Source organism: Ochlerotatus camptorhynchus, unplaced genomic scaffold, assembly GCF_037179485.1.
Source record: "Ochlerotatus camptorhynchus isolate MF236.1 unplaced genomic scaffold, CSIRO-AGI_Acam_v1.1 ptg000642l, whole genome shotgun sequence".
Taxonomy (NCBI): Eukaryota; Metazoa; Arthropoda; class Insecta; order Diptera; family Culicidae; genus Ochlerotatus; species Ochlerotatus camptorhynchus.
The window spans coordinates 41,985-69,153 of NW_027041121.1; the positions used below are offsets into that span (position 1 = coordinate 41,985).

At 38.8% G+C, this 27,169-nt stretch overlaps 1 protein-coding gene across 1 annotated transcript in view; it reads left to right on the forward strand.

Annotated features, from left to right (window-relative positions):
- Positions 1-1,732: 1,732 nt before the first annotated feature.
- LOC135714411 (uncharacterized) overlaps positions 1,733-27,169 on the forward strand; it is a gene marked incomplete at its 3' end in the record, with an annotated part of 110,306 nt that continues 84,869 nt past the window's right edge. Inside the window, exon 1 of the mRNA XM_065237758.1 lies at positions 1,733-2,966. The remainder of the gene's footprint in view (positions 2,967-27,169) is intronic.

Here is a 27,169-nt window from a genome sequence, read left to right on the forward strand (position 1 = left end):
TAGAATGAGGGGTTTGTGGATTTTCCTGTGTTTCGAGGGGTGAATCGATTAGCTTGGGACCGAAGAGAGTACCAGAGCTGCCAAAGTTGCCAAAGCCAAAAAGTTGAGCACGTTATTTCGAGACCTTCTGGTCTTATACCCCGGACAGACTATGACTTATATCATGTAATATAAGCTGTCTTGCAATGAGCACTCATACCTAGGATTTCCAGTGAAAACTAGATGTATGAGTGCTCATTGCAAGACAGCCTATATTACAAGATATAAGCCATAGTCTGTACGGGGTATTAGCATAGAGGTAACTCTAAGACCACTGGGTCCCGAAGAAAATCATTATTATTTTTGGCTCACTCAATACCAGAACAACGGTCCCAAGCAGTCCCAAGCTATTTCACTCACCCCTGCATGTTCTGCATGAATCCACACACCCCTGATGTTATCTGTCAAACTTTCATAGCGAATCAAAACAAACATAGTGTAGTAATAGAATTTCAACTAGAATAGGGTACGTTAATCGTTTGCTTGGGACCAATAGGCTACTAAAGTGGTGAGCCAATTTAAAATCGTTAGTTTCGTATTGATTGTTGGTATTAGAGTTACCTCTATGGTATTAGAGCGCTTGCTCCGACACGGCTGGCATTTGTTCTAAGTACCGGATTTGGCTGACTGAGTGGTTTGCTCAGTTTGACTTTTCTAGTTTACTCAGATTTTGACAACCTAGTGCATCAGACGAAATTGGGTACGATTGACTCACCCGGTGAGTACGCTGAAGTAAGCGTATATATCTTTCCCATGAATACTTTATTTTTTATCTATACAACTTTGTCTCCGACGTCATTTCAATCAGAAGTGACGTTTACGTGCTACACATTTTTGAAAAATAGTAAAGACGCCATTTAAAAATATTTCAAGTTCCAAAATGGCCGTATTTTAACAAATATGTGAATGTCTATGACAAACGATTATGCAAAGTTTCATGTAAATTGGAGATGATCGAGACAAACATTTGTTTCGCTATTTGGCCTGGAACTGCTCACTTCAGTGCCAACATTTCAAAAGAGCGTAATTGCTTTTGTAAACAATGACTTTAGCTGTCGATTTCTCCCAAATAAAAGCGCATCCCTTCAAATTAACAAAGCTAGCTGGTAAAGGAAACAAAACCTGTTGGTGTCATTAATCTTCATGAGTAAGCTTTTATTTACGAGAAATCGACGGCTAACGCCATTGTTTACAAATGCAATTAAGCCCCTTTGAAATATTGGCACTGAATTGGTGAAATTAATTTTCAATTGTTGAAATTATAAATAATAGGGGAAATGGATGTAATGTCGCCCTAAATGCCCCTAATTTGGGCCCATACATAAATTCAGCAATCGACTAAATTTTCAATAGTGACCAAAAATATCCATTTGTACCGTTCCAATGACGCGTTCATCTAGATAAAATTGATAAATAACAGATTTTTAGCGATGGGCCCAATCTTAGATCCATAGGCCAATTAGAACCATTTCCCCTATAACATCAAATTCATGGATATGTTGAAACAATGTATGTTTTTAACAACTTTAACCCATTGTGCAAATACATGCGCACCACAAATGTATGCGTACAATCGCTGAATATCATTATTAATATTACTACCACTACTGTTTGGATGTTTATTCAGCTTCTTTCTTTCTCCCTTCGTAGACCCCAACACAACACGGACACAGTTGAGTCAGTTTGCTGGAGAATGTTGTGACGCGAGGTTGGCTGGTTCGAGAGCTCGACTCAATCTATCCAATACTGTGGGTGTGGACCTTAGTGGTGAATGATCCTCTACTCTTCACGTTGCTGGATGAACAACAAGCGCGCTGGAAGTAGCCCCGCCGAGCCGAGTATGTGTGATGTGTATTGTTGTTGCTGAACGGTGTGTTCTTGCTGCGGGACAGAGTGAATAAAGAAGGCAGGCCTCCTCTATACGGTCTATCATACGCGGCGGATAACCCCCACGGTGTATAGTTATCCCCAGTCGCGCCGCCATCCGTTGCGTGTTTGTTTCGTTGAGCTAAAACCGTGATTTGTACGGATGTTGTTAAGCTACGGAAACTGGGATTGTGAAAATCCAGAACACATGAACAAACTAAAGTGTCGAAGAGACTGTTTCCACTGTTATTCGTGAATGCATTTTATTTGTGAAGTCTTGGTTCTTTGAATTGGTGATCAATCCGCAAGTTGAACAGTGTCTGTGTCTACGAATTTTGTGCTCGAAGAAACATTCAAAAACCTCGAAGAGTGTCTGAGACGTTCATTTAATAACAAATGAGCATAAACAAAGAAGCCTCGGGAATCAAGTAACCTGTTGCTGGAAGGGAAATTCGTGTAAGTTTCAACTTTGCTGCATTTGTGTCAAATTTTTGGACTTAAAACATAAGAAAGGCAACGAAATAAGTGTACGGTGAATTGCGAAAGAATGTTCACTATCAATTCTAAGTGAACGCAGAGAAAAGAACAAAAATTAGTGGTGTATCCGCAAGCGATTAAACAGAGCATATGCGCGACATTCCTGTTCAGTGATTCCTGGAACATGAACACCACCAGCTACATTTATTTTATCGGAATCTAAATCTCAAGTTGTTGTTGTTGTTGTTGTTGTTGTTGTAGCTGGTGCTGGTGCTGGTGCGTTCTACTGGGAAGATCGGCGTTTAGGTTTCGGCTCTGTATGTGCTTCTTCTTCGGTTCAGTTCAGTGGGTATATTCACATTAGCTGCCCTCATCGTTGCTGTTGCGTTTTCCTTTATCCACACACAACACAACGCAACATCCATGTTTTAAGTTCGTCTTGTCTGATTCTGCCTGCCTGATGTCTGTCGTGTATGGTGTGGCGCTGGTGGCACTCGGAGAGAACCACGGCAGCGGCTAAGTTGGAACGTTGTAATAAGTGTTTCCGATTGTTCTGATTGCAGAGCTGCCAGATTGCAGTTAAGGTAAGTTTTGTATTTTTCTTTTTCTGAACATAAGGGTTTGTGGGGGTTTTGAGCGATTTTAAGGCCTATCTCAAAAAAATTTTGAAATCCCCATTTTCTTTGAATTTAGGGAAATATTTCTCAATCTTTATTAATAACTGCATTAAAAACATTAACAGGGTGGCCAGCGAACAGGGAAAACCGTGAGCCGGGAAATAATAAAATTTCAATACAATTCTGAAGTGAGTTTTTTTTTTGAGAATTCAGAAGACAATTAATGCTAATTTTGAAAAGAATTATAGCAGGAATCTTCAGTAAATTCCTAGAAAAAACTTTAAAATTCGAAGAAAATCTAAGAATGAATTTCATGTTTTTTTGTTGATGGATCTGCAGAGAATTTATAGACTTATAAATAATTTGTTTACGGACTGTCAGAGAGAATCGAGAATCTCAATCTTATTTTAGAAGATTTATTCTAAAATAAGCGCAGGAAAAGGTTCAAATGAAATGTTTGAGAACATTCTAATAAAATCCTGTGAAAAATTTTGGATTAATATGTCAGGGAAGTTAAAATATAGGCAAATTTTGAAGAATTCGAAAACAGGTCCGAATTTGACCCATGAAAAACGCTGCTGTCTTAGTAATGATTCATTTAACCTAGTGATCCTTTCGGCTTCCGGTTTTATTCTTCATTGTAATGTACATCGCACAACCGGACAAATTTCCGAAATTACGGAAAACCTGAAAATTGCTAATCGTATTTCACTGATCACCATGAGATCTACATAGAAATTTTTCAAAGTTCCAAAATCCCAGAATAATAAGAATGAAATCTCAGCTATTTGATGAATTTCAAGTTCGCAACCTAAATAAAGTTCGGCGTTTCAAATATTTTTGGAAGTTTTGGAACTTGAAAACTTAATCCCAATTTTTTAAGCATGAAATCTTTAAAAATCTTAGCCTCAGGATTTCCTTTGTTTTTCCCAAATCTTGAATCTTGTCCGTTTTCTGTGTCCAATTGTGAAAAAATTAAAATCTTTTATAATTTCCTTCATAATACGCTTGAATTCACTCTGCAATGCTCCTCATATTATTAATAATTCTAGCTATTCTCTGAAAAATAATCCTGTAACAATCAATTAAAAATATCATACTTGAATGATAACCGAAATGATTGAACTATTCCACAAATGGTTTAGATTTCACCCTGAACACGTCGTTAAGCAAATAACCATCAGGGTGGTGAACCAGGAAAACCAGAAAAACCGGGAAAAAGTCGGGAATTTATTTTCACTAGGAAAACCCGGGAAAAAACCAGGAATTTCATAAGTCCACCAGGAAAAAAATCTTGTATGTATAATTTACATAGGTTTTAAATTTTATGTATGTCAAAGTTACTTTTTTATAATCAGGTCAAAACTAACCATTTTGTTCCAGCTAAATCTTTCACTAAACTAAACATTGATGAAAAAAATTTACCCTGAGAATTTAGTGAATAAATTTTGTATTTATTTTTAATTTAATTTTTTTCTCGAATCAGACTTAAGCAGTGGCGACGCGTAGTACCTTTGAAGTACCTGTTCAACATGTTCAATAAAAAAGTTCTATTTCTAAAAACTTCAGATAAGGCCTTCGAACTTCATGCAAGTTCTACAAAATTCGGGAAAGTCTTACAAGTTTCAGGAAAATCCTGTGAACTACTGTGATGACCTACGACGGTCAGGAAATCTCTCCGAACCTTCAGAGAAGTTCTACAAATTTCAGAGAAGTCTTACGAACTTCAGGGAAGTCCTTTAATCTTTGGGGAATAACTACGAATTTTACATAATTTTCTACAGATTTAATGTAACTTCTACGACACTTAGGCATTGCTTAAAACTTCAGGATAATCCTATGACACTTATGGATTTTTTCCGAGCTTCAGAGAAGTCTTCAATACTCTTGGGAAGTCCTCTGAACTTAACATAGTTCTCCAAGCTCAAAAAAGTTCCTAGAACTTCCGAGAAGTCGATTGAACTATAGTTAGTCCTACGAAGTTCATGGGAACTCTCCAAACTTCAGGGAATTTCCAAGAAATTAAGGAAAGACCCACAAACTTTTGAAAAATCCTTCGAGCCTTATGAACTTCAGGGAAGCTCTTCTAAATTTAGGGTCCTCATATTTTCAGTTAAGTCCTTCAAACTTCAGGGAAGTCCTCAGATCTTCGAGAAAGTTCTTCGAACTTCTGAGAATTGCTACGAACTTCCTGGTACTTCTACGATATTTAAGAAATTCCTATGAATTTCAAAAAACTCTAAACTTCAGGGAAGTCCTAAGATCTTAAAAAAAAATTCCTTCGAACTTCGGGGGAGTCTCATGAAATTCAGGCAATACAAACTTCAATGAACCATTCAGGAAAGACCTTAACGCTTCAGGGAGTTTCTATGAACTTCAGCAGTCAGTATTTTTAATAATAAGAGTTATTAAACCAGTGTTGTTTATGAAATCTTTTAATCATATGATTTTGAAATCATGTTGTAATCAAAATTCCGCTAAATAAGATCCTTAATCGTTGACAATTTGCGGAAAATTTAAACAAACTGGAAATCCGTAAAATTATTAAAAGCAAAGGTTTGTTTAAAGATTCCTCATTTATATCACACTTCGCAATTTCACCTTGAGATAAACTAGCCCGTTGGCTAAAAATCTCAATAATAAAGTTAAAAAAAATCGCAGTTTCAAAAACAGAAATCAACAGAGATCTCTAAATTTCAGACATTAGATAGGGCTCCGCGCTAGTCCGTCGTATCGCAGCTTTTCTTCGTCACACTTAAATCGCTCATTTTACGGGTTATCGCAAATGTTTCAGTGTCAATCGTAATTAATCTTGTAAGCAAAGATGTTTTTGCAAAAACATGAATGAAAACGCTTTGCTATTATAGTTTTAGCACATAGAACGGAAATAGGCGCCATGATACCACGAAGTAGCGCGGCTCCCTACAACAACTTTACAGCAAACAATCAGATAAAGATTTCACGGGCATCCACAACAACCTTAATACCTATTTTGGTTTGTGAAATTCCGCATTGCGCAAAAAATGATGGTACAAGGATTCACTTTATTTTTTTTATTAAAATTTGTTTTTTAAATACATGGTTTTTAAAACCAGGAAATTTTTAAATCATTGACCAGAAAAACCAGAAAAAACCAGGAATTTCAAAATGGAAATTCACTTGCCACCCTGAACCATACAAATTTTATTGGGGTTCTCCTCAGTATGCACTTAGTATTCCTCGAGATTACCATAGAAATTTCTTTTTTGTTATGCTCAGAATTCCCATTAAGTCTTTGAAGTGCTCCTCATAATTTCCTTGGGAATCTCTTTTAAATTTTCTAAAAAAAATACTCCTCAAACTTCCTTTGAAATCTTCCTCAAATGTTTTGTAGATCTATCCTGGTAATTAAGAATTCAATTTTCGTTGGAATTGCCTAAAAAATTTCCTCAAAACTCTTTTTAATACGCTTCAAAAACACTAAGTTGAGAGCAATAAGCTTGAAATGCTACATGTAGTAATACAAATGGTGTTTTTAAACAATGAATGAGTCTTTGAAGTCGTGGATTTCTTTTGCGAAATCACGGATTTTGCGGATCAAATTTTGAAGATTTTACAACATCCCTGTAATTGCGATAGTGATGGTGATTTCCTCTATTGTAGGAAACAAAATTAGCAACTGCAGCAACTATAAAAAATGATGCATATTAATAAATGACGATCTTTATAATCAACTCACTAATTAAACCAGTAAAGCGTATTAAATTAACTGTAGATTCACGTATTAAACTTTAATCAGGATGCTTTATTTATTTTTTAAATCTTCTACAGTTGTGTTCGATAAAATAGCAGCGCATGCCGATTTTCATACAAAATCGTAAACTTTGACATGATGTAACTTTGTTAACTTATGATCAATTGAGCTGAAACGTTCGCCAAAGAACTAAAAATATGTTCAATTTTACGATTACAAAATATTAAATTTTTGGAAGCACCTGGCGGAAAGTGAGTCACCAGGTAAAATTGTGGTTAAAAATTTCCTAAATAATTTCGTTAGAATTATCCCACAATGTCTAAAAGTTACACTCAAGATTCTTCTCCACAAGTTATGATTATTTCCGGTATTCCATTGAATGTTTCACCAAAACAGTCTCAGGATTCTCTTTAGAAAATTTTTGGATTTCTCTTCAGGAAGCTCTTGAATTCACTCTGCAAGTGTCCTCGTATTGTCAACCACTATCGCGGTAGTTTGCTTAAATTCCTCTTCTAAATTTCCTTTAAAATGTCCTTGATCAACATCTATTTTCTCGAATAATTCTCTTAAAATCTTGAATATTTAATTTTCTCATCCTGTACTAAGGAAAAATCTTAGTACGGGATGAGACAAATAACAATAAATTAGGAATGTCCCACAGGCTCAAACATTTGTCAAGGACAAAATCGTGATAAATTTTCCTAAATGATTCCAGTGAAAATCCTAAACAATGCACGGCGAATGAGAACGTTTGAGTTTAGTTCACTCATAATCGCCAAAAGTGCAGGAACTCAGCGATGAGTAAATTTGTCTCATGGTTTACTATGGAAAACCTATAAAATCTGCCGGAAAATGAGGAAATTGACGAAAATTTTATTCAGTCTCGGAGTAGTACCAATAGACTGAATGAATCCAATCTTTACTTTTCTAAAATTCGGAAATTTTTCTCTGGAAAAACCTGAGGCAAATTTACTCATCGCTGAGTTCCTGCAAATTATGTGATTTATGAGTTGAGTAAACTCAAATTTGGTTCGTTCTCATTCGCCGTGTGCGTAAGCTTCAGATGCCTGATTTTATGATAAGTTTTCGTTGTTGGCATCTAGAAAATCTCTCCTTGTTGTCTGGTATATTAAATTTACGTCCGGTGTAAAGAGTATTTTTCCAAGTTTGAAATCTCATACATCTTACTATCGCTCAATCTCACTGTTACACTTTTCCAAAATTTCTAGGCCCATAATGCTGAATAGCTTTCATAGATCATGATTTTGTAATTTGTTTGGAAATAGAAGCATGAACATTTTGAAAATTAATCTTAATCCTGGATCTTACATTTCGGTGTACGTAATGTTAATAATATGCCCAACTAAATTATTTCTTTGGAGCTTATCTTTTATAATTTATCAACGATTTCCTTAGGATCCTAAATGTCTTGAGAGTTACTGCAAAGATTTCCTCAATAATCTCTTTTCTAAAGGATGATCTTCAGAGACTTACCCGTCATAGGACAAAATTTTTCATTTTTGGTGATTTTAATGCAAAACACCGCTCATGGAATAACTCTCAAAGAAATTCCAATGGTAGTATTCTGTTTGATGATTGTTCAGCAGGTTATTATACTATTCAATGTACAAACATCCCAAGATGCTTTTCTACAGCAAGAAACCCTTCAAATATTGATTTGGTCTTAACTGATTCATGTCAACTTTGCAGCCAATTGGTTACCCATGCAGACTTTGGTTCTAATCACCTTCCAGTAATTTTCAAAAAAATCCCATGAAATGATTACTGATTCCCAACAGCCTACTTTTCAATTACCTGCTGATTGGGAGCAATATCGAACATTTATGGAATATAGTTTTGATCCAAACATTCCTTGGCAAACCAAAGATGATGTTAATTATGCTCTTGAATCTCTGACTACTTCTATAGTTGAAGCAAGAGCTGCCTCAGTACCAAAATGCGAGGTTTTTTTTCCTCTGTTCGGGACCTAACACTACTGCGACCAGTAAATTGATCTGTTATAGTATATCCCTTAGTTTAGTGCATGTCGTATTACTCCATCACTATTGAGAAATGATGAAGTATTCGATTTTTTTTACAGTTGCCACTCTTGCATTTATCGCAAGGATCCGAATCTAATTGAAAGGTCCCGCTATTTATACCCTTCGGAATGTTGAAACACCCTCCAAAGGCGCACCCCTTTGTCAGTCAAAATTGGATTCCTTAGCAATAAAATTAAGGTATGACACCGATAATGACCATGCATCAGAACCCTAGTCTTAACCACTTCAAACTAGGGAACAACGAATAGAAGATTAGGAATCACATAGATGAAGACAACTAACTCATTTTTTTCCTTGTTTCAAGATCATCCTCGGTAGACCAAGCCGAGTCTTGTCACTATCAACGAGGCATAAAAAGTAACAAGGACTAAGATGTGTTCCTTGGATTACTGAAAAATCCTGTTCCCCTAGTTTGAAGTAGTCAGGACTAGGAATCGGTGGTAGATCTTACATCCCGTAACGACCACGAAAAGGTGATCTACCCGCGTTACGGGGCAAAAAAAATGCGAAGTTAAATTCGATTCAATTATAATAGACGACGATCTTCAGCTCTTGATCCGACAGAAAAAATGTCCGTAGGAGACAATATCAAAGAACACGCGATCCTGCCATGAAAGTTATCTGGCGGAGTTTACAAAAACAAATTAAAAAGCGATTCTCTGCCCTGAGGAACAAAACTTTTGAAAATAATGTTTCTAAATTAGACCCGAGTTCCAAACCCTTTTGGAAACTCACAATTTTTTTGAAAAAAACCGAATCATTGATCACAAATTCGGCAAAAGCTCAGAAACTTGCTAAGTAATGCGAGAGTTCCCATAATTTCAGTTTGGGTTTTACTAGTCCTATTGAGAATCAGGTTGCTCGGGATTATCTTGTATTGTCTCTCGGAAAAATATTTGTGATGATTCCTAGGGGACTGATTTGGACGAAGTAAGATCTATAACTAAAAAGTTTCATAATATGAAAGCTCCAGGCTATTTTACACAAAATGACGCGAGTTTTTTGCAATCTAAAATTATGCGTCGATAAAAACTGTTTTGATTTTTTCTAAATTTAACCCTAATATTTCATTCTAAAATTCGGTTAATAACCTATTCAGCCAGATAGCGTTCGACTAAAACATTCCATGACTCTGTTCCTTTGTAAATTAAGAAAACTCTCTGGCCACCCTGATAAGAAGGAAAAAATCAAAACATTCACCCCGAAACAATACAACCATCTTGGTTAATTTTCCCAGAAAATATTGAAAATTCATAACTCATGAGCATCCATTGCCAGGGTAATGACAATTTTTCTAATGATTTTTTTCATGCTTAAAAACTTCTTATTTTCCACTGGTGAAAATTCCAGAGTGGTGTACACCGTCTCTTACCACTTTTGAGATATGACCGAAAAATCATCATCAAAGAAATCCCCGAAACTTCCAGCACAAAACCCATTCTTGAAAAGTTTGTAACCGTTCTGTTGCAAAGGTTCAATACAATATTTTAAATATGCACCATGTGATCGAGCATTCAAATAAATTTGTGTAACACTTGCGGTGAAACCCACTGGGCAGACGATACGGCCATGCTTAACGGTCGACTGCTGAATAAAGCGCGCATGACCGCGGCAAAATGGTGACACGAAGTCACGGGTGATGAGCTGAAGGGTTCTGCGATGCTTAGAGAACGGCCATCGTTCACTTTATCTCAGGCGAGCGTGTAGACCAGAAGTGTCTGTGGAATACTTTTAACAGAATACAGTGCGAGTAGTGAATCAAGGTGAAGTGTAAATCACCAATTCAGCTGATTCAAAACCTTTCTTTTCAACCAATCAAATGGTTTTCTGGTTGGCAAGTCAAAGACCGCCATTGCACGCTACGGTCTAGGTGACATTTAGTTACCTTGACCTAACCGTAAAGGACATCGTTCTCGGGCTGAAGGCCCTAAACACCAAGGAGAATTTCCCTTCCCGGTTCGACAAAGAGCGGCCTTGCCGTCGTCGACCGGCTTCGTCAGAAGGAAGCGCCTGTGCATCGGAGCCATCTCCACAAACCGCTATACCAGCCCCGGTAAAACCAACCCGCCATCGCACTACAGCCGATGTTCAGTCAGCCTCGCTTCGTCCGCCATTGTCGGAATTGTACCGGAATTTCACCGAGCGGTGGTATCGCCATCTTGCCGACAAGATCGGCCTTTAAAGATCTTTCCGGAACCACAGCGAGCGCTCGCTGGTCTGCAGTCGTCGTAGTCGCCATCGTCATCAAGGGTATGTGCCAAGAAAATCGAACACAACACCACACAATCCACACTATCGGTAATTGGAGAAATACAGTGTTTAAATTGATCCGCGTTGTGTTTCAGTTTAATTGAAAGCTTGAGTGCCTTTTCATCCGCGTAGCCCCTCCAGTTTCCCCAGTAGTGCGCCGACTCTGAGACACAGTTCAAGGAGTCTCGTGCTGCTGAGTTGTTGTCGGGCAGAACATTAGTTTCAAGTTTCCAAGTTTTGAATCTTGAATTTATATTATTTCCATTTCCCAGTTCTCCAAGTCTGAAGTCTTGAACTGTACGGAACAAAATTGGAGAATATAAGGCCGATGCCATAGTGAGAGCGAAGAGAAGCGAAGAGGCGAGCAAAGCGTTGAAAATATCGACAATGGGAATTTCCATTATTGATATTCTTTTCAACGCATCGCTCTAGGTCTCAGAATCTACATCTGAGCGGTTCCACGAACAAGTGGGAAATTTTTCCAGTTTTTATTTTTTGTATTTTTTGATTTGCATGAAACCTTGCATACAAGTTTTTGGGGAAGAAAAACGCCGTTTTGCATACTTGGTTCACCATTTTGAATCTAGCCTTACTTATGAGAAGGGCCTATGAAAAATGCACATGATATCTTCAAAAAATTGTATCTCGGAAACGGTTTGTCCGATTGATTTGGTGTCTTGGGCGAAGTTTTAGACAATTGTTGGTGTTATATGGAAAAAATATGCACGGTAAAAAAAAAGTTTGGTATTTGTGTTTTGAACTAAAATATAAATTTTCCCTTTAAAGTGACATGTCAATAATTTTTTTATTATCCTTATGTTATAGCTGATTGAAAATGCTATCTAGTGCACAGTAGGTTGTTCTGGAGAAAAATAGGTTACGATGAAAAAAATTGTTTTTTAAAAAATACAATTTTCAAAAAAGCTATTAAGAAAAGTCAAAAAAGTTTGTCACCCTAATTTTATGAAAGTATATCAAATTTGCAAACAAAAAGTACTTCGGTAACATTTTTCTAAGATGCACCGTTTAGAAGATATTACTGATTTAATATTGTTTTTTTTGATAACTTAATAAGTTTTGGCCCTTTTTGGATGTACTCCGTGTTTTTTTCAGTTTCAAAAGTATTTTTTTCGGAAAGATTGGAAAATTTTGAGTTAAAATTACACTGACAGCTTAAAGATTCGAGTGAAATTCTCTGCCTTAAAAGTATTTTGAAAAACAAGTTACAAAATCCCACTATCAGGAACAATGATTTCTTCAAATGATTTTTGGTGCGTTGTGCTGAAAACGTGCTAACAAGTATTAGATACAGGTAATCAGATACCAGTTAGCTGTACTACGTACAGTTGGTGATTGTAAACATGGTCTTTGTTGGAACTAGTCCACCATGGCCACGCTGGCCATAACGAGGCTAGCTCCGTCGTTGACCGTTCCTCAAAAAATAAATAAAAAGAACGCAGTAGTCACCTTCCATCAAACTAGAGGGCTGCCGACTGATACCTCAATCAACAACCGCCGCACTCTTTATTCATTCCAGGTATATACATGTTACAATCTTCTTCAATAACAATATACCTACGCCAGCAAATCTACCTCGCTCCAACTCTCCAAACTCGTACCTGAAGGTTCGACGATACCTGAGCGTTCAACTCTACCTATCTTCCAACAGTCTTTACCCAGCATTCTATGATTTCTAGCCGTGAGTTGTATAATAATGTCTGACTCGGTTGAAAACTACAAAACAAAACTTGCAAGATGGTGAATTTTTAGCTATTTGTGACTTTTCTGAAAATTACAGCTTCGTTTTGCAGGATGAAGTGTAATCACACCATTGGAACGTGCAACAGGCCACAATCCATCCTTTCGTAATATATTATACTGAAAATATGCAAATTAAACATTTTAGCTTCATTATAATTTCTGAAGAACTAAGACATGATTCAGTCGCTGTCAATTTGTTTATTGATAAAATGATAAACTTTTTACAAATTGATCAAAATAAAAACATAAAAAAAAATTATTTTATGTCAGATGGTGCTGCTTCACAGTATAAAAACCGAAAAAACTTTTCTAGCCTTTGTAAATTTAAGTCAAAGTATGGTATTGACGCTGAATGGCATTTCTTCGCAACATCGCACGGAAAAGGTCCATGCGATGCTATTGGAGGTACGATAAAACGCATGGCTACCAGAGCAAGTTTAGCCAAATAACGCTAACACCCGATAAAGACTGCAAGAGAGTTGTTTAAAACAAACAAACGAAAAGAAGAAGAACTTACAAAGTTGTCATTTTGTTATTCTACTACAGAAGAATACGAAAATATGTCTTTGCAGCTAAATAATCAATATAATAATGCAAAAACAATTCAAGGAACTCTAAAATTCCACTCATTTCTTCCTCTATCAGAAAATAGAATAAAGGCAAAGCTTTATTCAAACTGTCCTGACAATGATGCCAAAATATTCAATATTGTTAAGAAAGTTGTATAAACAATAATTTTATAAAAATACAGGAATAAAAATAAACTGATGATATCCAACATATAATGTTATTTTTTATTGCGCACAATCACCATCCCTGAAAAATAAGCTTAATTCGCTCTTTTGAATCTTGCTAATTGAGGAGCTTACATTTGCAGTTCTCAAAAAGGTGTATCTCGAAATCGAGTTGTCTCATCGGTTTGATGTCTGTGGCGATGTTCGGCAATAGAGAGAAAATATGCACAGTATAAACACATCCAGTTTAAATGGATTAAACTGTTAGGCGATATGCAAGAGTTGAATGCACATTTTCAGCACAACGCATCAAAAATCACTTGAAGAAATCATTGTTCCTGATAGTGGGATTTTGTAACTTGTTTTTCAAAATACTTTTAAGGCAGAGAATTTCACTCGAATCTTTAAGCTGTCAGTGTCATTTTAACTCAAAATTTTCCAATCTTTCCGAAAAAAATACTTTTGAAACTGGAAAAACACGGAGTACATCCGAAAAGGGCCAAAACTTATTAAGTTATCAAAAAAAAACAATATTAAATCAGTAATATCTTCTAAACGGTGCATCTTAGAAAAATGTTACCGAAGTACTTTTTGTTTGCAAATTTGATATACTTTCATAAAATTAGGGTGACAAACTTTTTTGACTTTTCTTAATAGCTTTTTTGAAAATTGTATTTTTTAAAAAACAATTTTTTTCATCGTAACCTATTTTTCTCCAGAACAACCTACTGTGCACTAGATAGCATTTTCAGTCAGCTATAACATAAAGATAATAAAAAAATTATTGACATGTCACTTTAAAGGGAAAATTTATATTTTAGTTCAAAACACAAATACCAAACTTTTTTTTTACCGTGCATATTTTTTCCATATAACACCAACAATTGTCTAAAACTTCGCCCAAGACACCAAACCAATCGGACAAACCGTTTCCGAGATACAATTTTTTGAAGATATCATGTGCATTTTTCATAGGCCCTTCTCATAAGTAAGGCTAGATTCAAAATGGCGAACCAAGTATGCAAAACGGCGTTTTTCTTCCCCAAAAACTTGTATGCAAGGTTTCATGCAAATCAAAAAAGATGAAAATTACTCGTTGCTTTAATGATATGGAACCGCTCATCTGCAAGGTTTGCAAACAATTTGTTCAAAGTGAAGCAGTATCCATTTCTAGAAGTTTTCCATTTTGATATTTTTGTTAACGTTTTTGAAAGATGGTGTACAGAAAGATTGGAGTTATGGTGATGCTGGTGATTAATAAAGTTTTTATTCTTAAACTGAGCGATTTATTGTCCTATTTTTTATGGGAATCTAAGTTATAAAGTAAATGGCGCGGAATTTTCAGATCGTGAATCAATATTTCTGTAACAGATCTGTAAATTGAAGTTTTTATCTATCCAAGTTTGCATCGTAAGAAGATGAGGTTAACCTCAGTTTATAATCTTATTGAGGTGTTTCGCTGTGAGATCCTTATTCTTGCTATCACTTCGAAACTTTATGTGCACAAATATCAGCTTCCACGACACGTAAAGGGTGATACGGTCAAAATTTGGTCAAGGGAAAACGCGTGTAAATCGGTGAAATCGTTTATTTAAAAAATCAAATTAAATTTCTTTTTCAAGTTCAATTAGTATAAAATTCAGGAAAAATATTCAGTAAGGCTTCCGCTTTTTCAAATCCGAATTGCCGGGCCTTACGCTTGACCCCTGCCATCAGATTTTGTACAGCCACCTTGTCCACCTTCTTCGCCGCAGAAAGCCAGTTTGCCTTGAACTGCTGCTCGCCCTTAGCAGTTTTTTTGGTCTTCTTTAGGTTCCGCTTGACAATAGCCCAGTATTTCTCAATTGGGCGGAGCTCTGGCGTGTTGGGAGGGTTCTTGTCCTTGGGAACCACCTGCACGTTGTTGGCGGCGTACCACTCCATGGCCTTTTTACCGTAATGGCAAGATGCTAAATCCGGCCAAAACAGTACGGAACAACCGTGTTTCTTCAGGAAAGGCAGCAGACGTTTATTCAAACACTCTTTCACGTAAATTTCTTGGTTGACAGTCCCGGAAGCTATGAAAATGCTGCTTTTCAAGCCACAGGTACAGATGGCTTGCCAAACCAGATATTTCTTTGCGAACTTTGACAGTTTCATGTGCTTGAAAACACCTTCCTTTTGCCGTATAAAACTCCTGTCCCGGAAGCTGCTTGTAGTCGGCTTTGACGTAGGTTTCGTCGTCCATTACCACGCAGTCAAACTTCGTCAGCATCGTCGTGTACAGCCTCCGGGATCGCGCTTTGGCCGTCGTATTTTGTTTATCATCGCGATTTGGAGTCACTACCTTCTTGTAAGTCGATAGTCCGGCTCGTTTTTTGGCTCGATGCACGGTTGTAGACGATACACCCAGCTTATTTGCGGCATCTCGGAGAGAGAGGTTAGGGTTTCGCTTGAAACTACCGGCAACTCTCTTTGTCGTCTCAGCGGCTTCCGGTTTTCGATTTCCCCCCGATCCAGACTTCCTGGCTGTCGACAAACGTTCCCCAAACACTTTAATTACATTTGTAACGGTTGATTTGGCAACTTTTAGCGATTTTGCCAACTTTGCGTGCGAGTAGCTCGGATTTTCGCGATGCGCGAGCAAAATTTTGATACGCTGCTCTTCTTGCTTGGACGGCATTTTGACAACTGAAGAGTGACTTCCAAAATCAAAATAGGAGCAACATTCTACACACACACACCTTCAAAATGAGGGGTGTTCTGGTTTTTTAAATGCAAAATTGAAAGAAATACGTCAAGTTGATATTGACCAAATTTTGACCGTATCACCCTTTACTACAATGAAACTGTTACTCCCAGGCATGGAAAATAATTTGCATTCATTTCGTGCATTCATTTCCATTCATTTGCCTCTAACTTTTTTCTTCAACAGCATTCCGCAAAATGATGTAGGGGAAACGCTCCTATAGTTGCGGTACGTTAGAGGCGTTAGCTTCCTATAGTTGTGCATGGAGACTCAATACGCAACTATAGGAACCTAACGCTTCTAACGTACCGCAACTATAGGAGCGTTTCCCCTATAGAGCTTTTGTAGGTTTTGTTATTAGCTATAACTTTTGTTAACAAGTCAAATCCGTATCTCTTATGCATGACGAAGCAGAGCGAGCAGAAGCCACTATTGTTTTTCGGTGAATGTATTTTACATTCACTGAAAAACAGTAACAAGTTCTGCCCGCTCTAGTTCGTGATGCATAAGAGATACAGATTTGAGTTATGTGCAAAACTTGTTGCGTTTGCTGCGCTGCAGCATACATGCAGTAGCAAATTTAGGTGAAATGGGGCTCTAATTTCCGAGGTTTATTTAATTCAAAATTTGAGGTGGAAGTGCATTTATAGCCTACGTGGCAGCTATTTGTGGACTCTACAAGGAATCACCTTAACACTGAGCTGAAATCATTTTTCCAAACCGTCTTCTTTGCATCTCAAAATCTAAGCATCTAATTCATTACTAGGCTTCTTACAAAATAAAAATTTTTTTTTTCCTTTGGTTTGTTTTCCGTGCTAAGCACCAATGCTACCAACGCCAGGGAGGCAGCTCCCACACCTGGACCCTACCTATCGACCCATCAACTCATGAACCGGGGACCAACGGCTTTACTTCCCTTCGTGATCAGAGATGTTATGCCTCAGAACATCCCGGCGGCGCCGACTGGGATTGAACCCAGGCCTGCTGGGGTGAGAGATAATCACGCTTACCACTACACCACCGGCGCCACTTAGAATAAAAATTCAGGTTTTCACATAAATGTTTCATTCAAAACATAACAGCAACACTTTCCCGATTTCGAAGCTTTCGTGCAAATGATTATACCGCAATGGGAAAGCAACAAAAAATATGCAATATTTAATAACGCTCGCAACACGCAACGAAATTAAAGTAATAATAATAACACCGACGAAATTAAAAGGAAGCACAACACAAACACACCAGAAATCAAATAAAAAAAAACCCATCCCAAGAAGCCGGATGATGATGATGATGAATTGTCTGGGAACCGGTGCGTGGCGCGGCATAGAAACCACACAACAAGGATCTGTGTCCGTGCGACCCGACGATGACGACGACCGCCGGTTGAGTTGGTGTTTGTGTGAAGCTGCATGAATGAATGGCCCAATACAGACGAATCTTGAAATAATACGATGACGATTAAGGAACGGAGGAGAGGATCCTGTTTTATCTGCATGCGTTTGGAATGTTTTGATGGAATTGTCTCGCCGGTTTGGGAAAAGGAAACGAAACTGATACATTTATACAGGATTGGGTTGTTTTGGTACTATCATGTTGCTAGTATTGGTGACGCGCCGAAATTCGTTTTGTGTCGGAATACAATCATGCAATGCAATGCGCGACGATGCACCGAAAGGGCGATGCATTTCGGTACAGACAAAGAGTGTCTGATAAACATACACGGATGATAAAGTTGAAATCTTTTCGGGGTATAACTGGATATACGACCGATGATACCGATGGGTGCCTCACCTCATGTATGTCTGGCTGACCTGCCCCCGTCAGGGACCACGCGTTCGACGGTGTCCAGTCGATCGGTGGGGTGTGAAACTCATATTGTCATTAAACTAAAAGCTGAATGCGCCAAACAAAGGTGCGGTTTTATGGGCGCTAGGTAGCACTAGAACAACAGTCAGCAATCAATATATTTCTTCGGACGGAAATGTGGACCTAATCAAATTGTAATATTCGAATGTGATATTGAATGCTGCTTGGCGTTGCAACTTTTATTTTAACTTAGTTTTTAAAATGAAAATAGCATCCGTCAGTCCAATGGCATCGTAAAATGCTCGTTAAAATGTTTTATGTTTTATGCTCTCCAGCCACCATTATGTTAGTAGCAAATAGCGGTGCATGAGTGTGGCACGGTCGACGATTCGTACCTAGATGCAACATTCGAATATTAACACCGTAGAAGAGTAGCACATTTTATGATGGTTGTTGTGGTTTAGAGCTAAATTTGTTCTGAACAATAGATCATTCGAAGCGGGAAAGGGGGTCCGAAGATTAGTGAACTATGGGCGCGAGCGCACTATAATCCCTGCAACACTATGTAGGTGCAACGATACAAACACGATGTGTGTGTAATATTAAAGTGCAGCTGAACAAAATCCTAACAAATAAATCTATAATTCAATGCACACACATTGACGATGTGGCTACAGTTTGAGCTATAGAGTCAGTCAAAGTTCACAGTGCTTCATCGGTAGGAATGGTCATACATGTTTTTAAATTATATGCCCAGGACTTGAACAGTTCTTCACATCAATCACTTGATGTTGATGATAACACAGTGGACAGTGGAGAGTTTAGGAACAAAAAGGATTAAATTGGCTGCCGCTATAATCCCAAATATGCTGTATATAAAATACAGTCAACTTACCATATCTCGATATTGTAGGAACCATCAAGTTAGGGGGAGAACTTCAGAACAGTAATTTATTAGCCTACTAAGACGGTTCTAGAAGCATTTCTGGCTCAAAAAGTGTACTTGTTTATCTCGTATCCAAAGCAAAACTCGATTGCTTAGTTCAAACGTAGAAAAAACTATAGAACTAGATTTTTCCATCGACATATGGCGAGTAATTGGTTCCCGACTATTTTCTAGGGATCGGCATAGAAAACGATATCGAGATATAGAGAACTCGATGTATGGGAATCTGAAGGAACTGCAGAGCTGTTACATTTGTCCCGGATTTAAACTTTCAGTCGTGAAAATCCCTGGGCTTTGGCAAAACCTAGAGGTAGTTTAATTAGGCTACCAGGTCCCAGGGCTGATCTAGATCTTTACCACATTGGATGCTTACCAAAAGTGCAGTTGAACCCGCTTATAAAAGCATATTAACAGATTAATCATCACCGTACATTGTTTATTGCTCTGTACCAATAATAAATGATTAAGTACTGCATTTGATATTTTAATAGGAATGCTGGATTTAGTCGTAGTGGAAATCATCTTTTTTTTAATCCATCCTTTATTGAGTTGGATTTATTTCTTTAGGTATGCACGGATTTATTTCTTTAGGTATGCACGTTTGGAAAGTATCACCACAAAGATTCTGCACTCGGTCTACAGCTTGTGGGCGGGAAGCGTTGTGTTCGTGTTTTTTTTTTTATCTATTTATAGAGTCAATTCTAAGAAATACGAAGCGAAAGACAAATCAAGCATTAAGCACAAGACCTTCAAGAAAACTAACAACACTCAGGTTGGACGGGAGGCAATGTATCGACCGGCAATCGGGCCAAACAGCCTGCATGCCGTATCGAACGACAACGACCAACGATGCGTGAACTTTGCAGCCTCTCGGGGTATGGTAGTCCGAAGCACCTTTTCCCCCGCAAGGATATCCACAAATCCACCTGGAGATCACCTGACCAACACACAGAAAACTAAATCGATCACGTTCTAATCGACGGGAAATTCTTCTCCGATATTATCAACGTCACGTACCACAGAGTGAACATAGATTCAGACCACTACCTAGTTGCAGTATGCATGCGCTCAAAACTCTCGACGGTGCATAACGCCGCGACCCAACATTGAGCAACTACGCGACGCCGGAGTTGCCCAGGACTACGCGCAGCAGCTGGAAGTTGCACTACCCACGGAAGAGCAGCTTGGCACAGCTTCTCTTGAAGATGGCTGGAGGGACATCCGTTCCGCCATAGGTAGTACTGCTGCAGCGGCACTAGGTACTGCAATCCCGGACCGAAGAAATGACTGGTTTGACGGCGAATGTAAACTGTTAGTAGAGGAGAAGAATGCAGCACGGGCGAGAATGCTGCAACACCGCACGAGATTGAATGTGGAGCGATACAGACAAGCGCGGAACAGACAAAACTCGGTTTTTCGAAGGAAGAAGCGTCAACAGGAAGACCGAGAGCGCGAGGCGATGGAAAATCTGTACCGCGTAAACGACACACGGAAGTTCTACGAGAAGTTAAATAGTTTGCGCAAAGGCTACGTGCCGCAAGCCGATATGTGCAAAGACTTGGACGGCAACCTTCTCACGAACGAGTGTGGAGTGATTGTGAGGTGGAAGCGTACTATGACGAGCACCTCAACGGTGAAGCAGCAGAAAACGTAGGTGGCACGGCAACAGACCTTGGAGCATGCGCAGAAGACGACAGGCTACCGGCCTCTGATCTTCAAGAAGTTGAGGAGGAGATCGGTCGGCTGAAAAACAACAAAGCAACTGGTGTAGATCAACTACCAAGTGAGCTATTAAAATACGGTGGTGAAGCACTGGCTAGAGCGCTGCGCTGGGTAATTTCCAAGATTTGGGAGGAGTAGATGGAAGGTGTCGTATGCCCAATCTACAAAAAGGGCGACATGTTGGATTGCTGCAACTACCGCGCGAGCACATTGCTGAGCGCCGCCTACAAGGTACTCTCTCAAATTCTATGCCGCCACCTGTCACCATTTGCAAGAGAGTTCGTGGGGCAATACCAGGCGGGATTCATGGGTGCCCGCGCTACCACGGACCAAATTTTCGCGATTCGGCAGGTTCTGCAGAAATGCCGCGAATACAACGTGCCCACACATCATCGATTTCAAATCCGCATACGACACAATCGATCGAGATCAGCTAAGGCAGATTATGCACGAGTACGGATTTCCGGACAAACTGACGCGATTGGTCAAGGCGACGATGGATCGAGTGATGTGCGTTGTTCGAGTATCGGGGACACTCTCGAGTCCCTTTGAATCTCGAAGGGGGTTACGGCAAGGTGATGGACTTTCGTGTCTGCTATTCAACATCGCGTTAGAAGGTGTGCTCAGAAAAGCTGGGATAGACACGAGTGGCATGATCTTCAGAGCGTCCATCCAGCTTCTTGGCTTCGCCGATGACATTGACATCATGGCACGGAACTTTGAGACGATGGCGGAAAAGTTATCAGACTGAAGGCTGAAGCTAGGCGGATTGGACTTGCCATCAACGCATCAAAGACAAAATACATGAAAGGAAGAGGTTCTAGGGAAGACAATGTTAGCCTCCCACCCCGAGTTCAGATTGACGGTGACGAAATCGAGGTGGTCGATGAGTTCGTGTATTTGGGTTCACTGGTGACCGCCGAAAATGATACAAGCAGAGAAATTCAAAGACGGATTATGGCAGGGAATCGTGCCTACTTTGGACTCCGGAGGACGCACTGGTTGAATAAAATTCGCCGCCGCACGAAGTTGACTGTCTACAAGACGCTGATTAGACCGGTTGTAGGAGTTGTAATTTTTCCATAATATTTTTTTGGGAAAAATCGACAGAAAAAGTTTGGCCCTTCTCAAATGTTAGTCTAGATAAATTTTGAAAAAACTGAGTATGCAAAAGTGCTTATTTAGTCAAAGTCTACACATCCAGAAAATTTCATTGAAATCTGAGAGGGTGTTGCCAGCTTCGATTCGATTTGGCGCGAAATGCGTCAGAGGTAAATTCCAAGGTAGTTTTCTTTTCCTTGATTTGTTTTCCGTCGATCTTGCTTTCCGTACTGAGTGAATGCTAAAAACGACAGGGAGGCAGCTCTCATATCTACCTATCGACACATCAACTCATGGACCGGATACCAACGGCTTTACTTCCCTCCCGTGACCAGAGATGTTATGCCTCACAGAATCCCGACTGCGCCAACTGGGACTGAACCCAGGCCCTTTGGAGTGAGAGGCAGTCACGTTTACCACTGCACCACCGTAGTTCTGAAAAGAGGATTGTGAGGAAAACTCCAGGGAATTCTAGAGCAATTCAAAGAGATTTTTGAACAAAATTCTAAAGAGCTTTTCAGTAGCATTCCAGGAAGATTCAGAAGAATTTTCCAAGAGAATTTCGAGAAAAATTCTAAGTGAATCAAATTCTCAGAATAGTTTAAAGGAAATTCTAAGCGATTCTTTCAAGGTATTTTAAGAGAATTCTGATAAACAATTCCATGGAATTCTGATGTGAATTTCAACATAATTTTGGGACAATACTTTGGGAAACCTCGGATGGATTCAAAGAGCAGGAGAATCCTGAGAATATATGATTATGATACGAATTTCAAGAAAATTCTGAGGTAAACTTCTCTGGAATTCTTAGGAGAATGCCGAGGTAAGGAATGGAGAAATTTTCTACATTCTGTGACATGAAAAGTTTTCAAGGTTCTAAAACTTACAAAGTTATTCAAACTTCCGGACATAGGGTATCAAACAACTTTTGAGATATCGAAGTTAACCAAACCTCAGACACTGTTTGGATTTTTTAGGATTCTCACTGCAATCACTTAGAAAAATCGACAAGGTCTTTTGTCTGACAAATTAATACAGCTCTGGGACATTGCTAATGTTTTTAGATCTCAAACTTGATTTTTGATATCTCGTACTAAGAGAAAGTTAAGAATTTCGAGTCAGAATAAATATTCAATACATCGGACTTTTTTTTTATTAATACTGATAAAGGCAAAACCAAACATATTTTAAGGTTCAAATCAAATTTCCGGTTTTCCCGGTTCAGTGGCAACCCTGGATTATGCTTCGCCGAGAACTTAGTTTTCTTAGCCTCTACTAGTTTTCCAAGGTGCTTCCCTTAAACACAATTCACACATTAAATATCAGTATCGTATTAAATGTTTTTTTTTTAATCCTGAATGAGTTGGTAGCTCGCTGCAAAGCCCTTTGATAGGTTTGGATATGTGTCTACGAAGGATTAAAAATTATTTGCACTCAACTATGGAAGAAGAAAGGTTTTTTTTTCCTTTGGTTTCTTTTCCGTCGATCTTGTTTTCCGTGCTGAGCACCAATGCTACCCATGCCAGGGAGGGGCAGCTCCCACACCTGGACCCTACCTATCGATCCATTAACTCATGACCCGGGGACCAACGACTTTTTCTTTCCTTTCCGAAGGAAGGCGTGATCAGAGATGTTATGCCTCAGAACATCCCGGCGGCCCGACTGGGATTGAACCCAGGCCTGCTGGGGTGAGAGATAATCACGCTTACCACTACACCACCGGCGCCGCTTAAGAAGAAAGGTTGTTTTACTTGATGTGATGGTTGATAATTTTGAAAAAACTCATTCATTTGTAGTTGAATAAATCAGTACTGAACATGAATAAAATCAAAATATTAAGCGAACAAGGAGGTTTAGCAGGCACGAGACGCCTCTAGGTGACGAATGTGAACTTCTTCAATATTAATAATGTCCACAGCAAACGGGACAGTTGGGTAGTAACTTAGGTAATACAAAAATCGCCCCCATTGATGGAAATGTGATTTTCAATAGATCAAAACTGTCAATTTATTGCCCACAGAAATGGGTATCCATAAAAGCATCTACCGCTCATGACGTAACATTTCGACTCTGTTCGCATTGGAAAGTACCTTATACTAAAAACACTCGTCACGCCTGGTTCTTCCATCAATTCGTACGATCGAAATTTGAAGGAAATGGTGAATTATAATTTTCCGTAGCACCTCGTACGTACACAACACTCCCCGCAAGTGTAGACTGTAAAATTTAGGCATGAAAAAATAGTTCAAATCGATGTATGTACCACCGTCGAAACCAGGAAAGAGAGAAGTACCTTAATTGATCTCTGCTGTTGGAGCAACATGTTGCTATATTATACGTCTTTTTTACACCAAGAGCTATAATAACAACAAGAAGCCCTGGAAGCGATGCGTATTAAGCTTTATGTTAGATTTGATTTGGCGGAAGACGAACCTGCTTGAAAGGTGGTTGAGTCGAGCGACCTGTGAACGTGAATCAATTTCGGGCGAAATGAGAGAAACGCACAATTTTCGAGGTCTATGTGCGTGTAAAAGAGCAGTATCCACTTTTCCCAGCAATTCACCGGTATGTAGGTACTAGATGTTGCGAGGAACTTGTCTTGACACTGTTAGATATGCCCTACCATCATTGTGGTGAATGCGATGGTATCAAATTTGCGCACCCGGGAACCCGTTCTGGTGCGAGATAACTGATCTTTTCCGAAACCCTTTTAGAAAGGAATGCACCAAACGGATCGTTTGTTCAAGTATATATATAAGCCCGTGAAAAATGGAACCAGCCAACCTGGAATGCCACAGCGATAAATCTTCTTTCGTCTTCTTCGGTTTTACCTACCCAGTGGGGCTCCTCCAGGGGGACCTGAGTGCAGTTCGAACAGCACAGCGCAGCGCGTTACTGATGAAAGCGATGGAAAAGGCAGGAAGAATGTTAATTCAAAAATATTTTCCATGGTTATTTGTAGCTGGCTGCAAAGTGTGGCATACAAGTCTCCGAAGGCTAATCTAGAGGCCCAATGTATGTAGATATTCCTGGATGCGTACATCCCTCCATGGGTTAACCGTTTTTTGCCGTAACATTCAAAGAGTAACGTCGTCGTCTCGGCTGAACCTTTCAAGTGAAACTATTCTGCCGCGGTAGTATGTAATACCAGGAAGCTAGTTTGAAAAGCCGGTTTCGATTCCTGCAGCTTTCTCGTGGAGTCTCTCGTAGAGGAGACTTCTTGTCCCCGCAGCAACAACAGCATCATCATCATCATCATCATCATCGTAGTTGTCGCCTTCGTCGTCATCATCGTTGTCGTTGCACTGTTATATCAACATACGAGCATGATCCACTGGGTGCATCTGAAAATGGTTGTTTCTTAAGCATATTCTCTTCCCTATTCCGTCCCGAACGAAGCCCGAGTCGATATGCGCCTATGTCTGTATACCCGGTTACGTTATTGCGACGATGTGTTGTTTGTTGCTGATTGTGCAAGCGGCGGCAAGTCATGTTATGTTGCACCACACATGTCTGGACCGAGAAACTGGTCTCCGGGATTTTTCGCTAGAGGGTATAGCAGTGACCCATGCAATGTTTAGTCTAAAACTAAGATGCCGATTTTAAAGCTGGGTTTAGACTAGGTAAGTCAATTGATCAAGTCAGTTGAATTTTGAATTTAACTGATTTGAACGCGAACTGAACGTGTAAACTATGCCATTCAACTGACTTGATCAACTCACTTGAATTGAAAAAAAAAATTGAACCAGGCTCAACTTTTCAAGCCAATTGAATTCAACTGAGTTGATCATTTGACTTGCCTAGTCTAAACCTAGCTTAAGGGGTTTTAGATTTTGGGATCGTAATCTAATTTCAAATGTTTGATTGCAAGGTGATTTCCCTGGTGAATTTGGTGGTGAAGTTACAATTTTCAACGATAAGCTAAAAATCCCCATCATAATAATCTTAAGCATCGATTAAATGTAAAATCAACAAACGGCGCCGGTGGTGTAGTGGTAAGCGTGACTGCCTCTCGCTCTGGGTTCAATCCATAAGGTGATTCCTTGTAGAGTCCACAATTGGCCACCACGTAGGCTATACATGCACTTCCACTTCGAATTTTCAATTACACACATCTCGGAAATTAATACCCTATTTCACATAAAATTGTTACTTCAATGTATGCCGCAGTACAGCAAACGTGGAGTTACAGTTTCATTTTGGTACGTATCGTAAAAGCTGATATTTGTGAACTTAAAGTTTTGAAGTGGTTACGGGAATAAGGATCTCACAGCGAAACACCTTAAAATTCTTTAGAAATTTGTTTCGTGAGGCCCTTGGAATTATCCTTGAAATTTCCTTTAAATTATGGTCAGATTTTCTTTGGAATTATACGCTCAAAACTCGATTAACTTGGTATTTTTCAAGGATCCTGGGATCCCCTTAACAATTTATTTGCTATTTACAAAAATATTTGACTTGCACTGTCGCATTAATGGCCCTTCGCTCATTTTCAACGTCTATTCAATTTTCTAACTGCCGTACTCTAACGGAACTATCTACATACCCTCTTCTAAGAACATCCTCTAGCTAGTAAATTATCACACTAAAGCTTCATGTTAGATAGCATTTCCAACCAACTCTTGGATATAAAGTTATGTTACCTGTCATTATACTAAACCTGCAAAATGCGTGTCGATGCTGTGACACAGCCCGCCTCCCAAGTAGCATTTCTTGTTTTATTGCACTCTATTAGTGGTTATTGAGATCACAACCTTTTGATAACCGCTATAAGATCGTCTTACAGCTTAGTGGACCACTCTTGATAAGGTTTATAAAGCATGTTTGAGAATCATAATAAAGCTTAAAACCTTTTGTCATAAAGCCTCATACTCTACAATACTCTCTCATAGCCTCTTTAAGAGCAATATTGTATCCAAGCAGCTTTATTAAGCTTTGGCGAAAATCAGTTATAAATCCAATTTAATTTTTATTGCATCAAAGCAACCGCCATAAATTAGCTTGTTGTTGTTCTGTTCTGCTGAAACTTTTTTTTTCCAAATGGATATCTTTAGCGGTAAAAATAGGTTTGAGTGTTGGTGTCAAGATCACCATGCAAACAAAAATCTTAAAGAAAATATATGACTTTTTAGAAGTTCCAAAACATATACGCTTGAAATGTTATCGTGTATATTGGGATAATATGAGTGTTAAATAAATACGCCTCCAAAATAATTCAAGTTAACAAAAAAGATTGTTTCAGAAATCAAATGAACTTGATGGAATCACCTTAATTTTACAGAAAATAAATCTCAATACATAAATTCATACCAATGCACAGTGG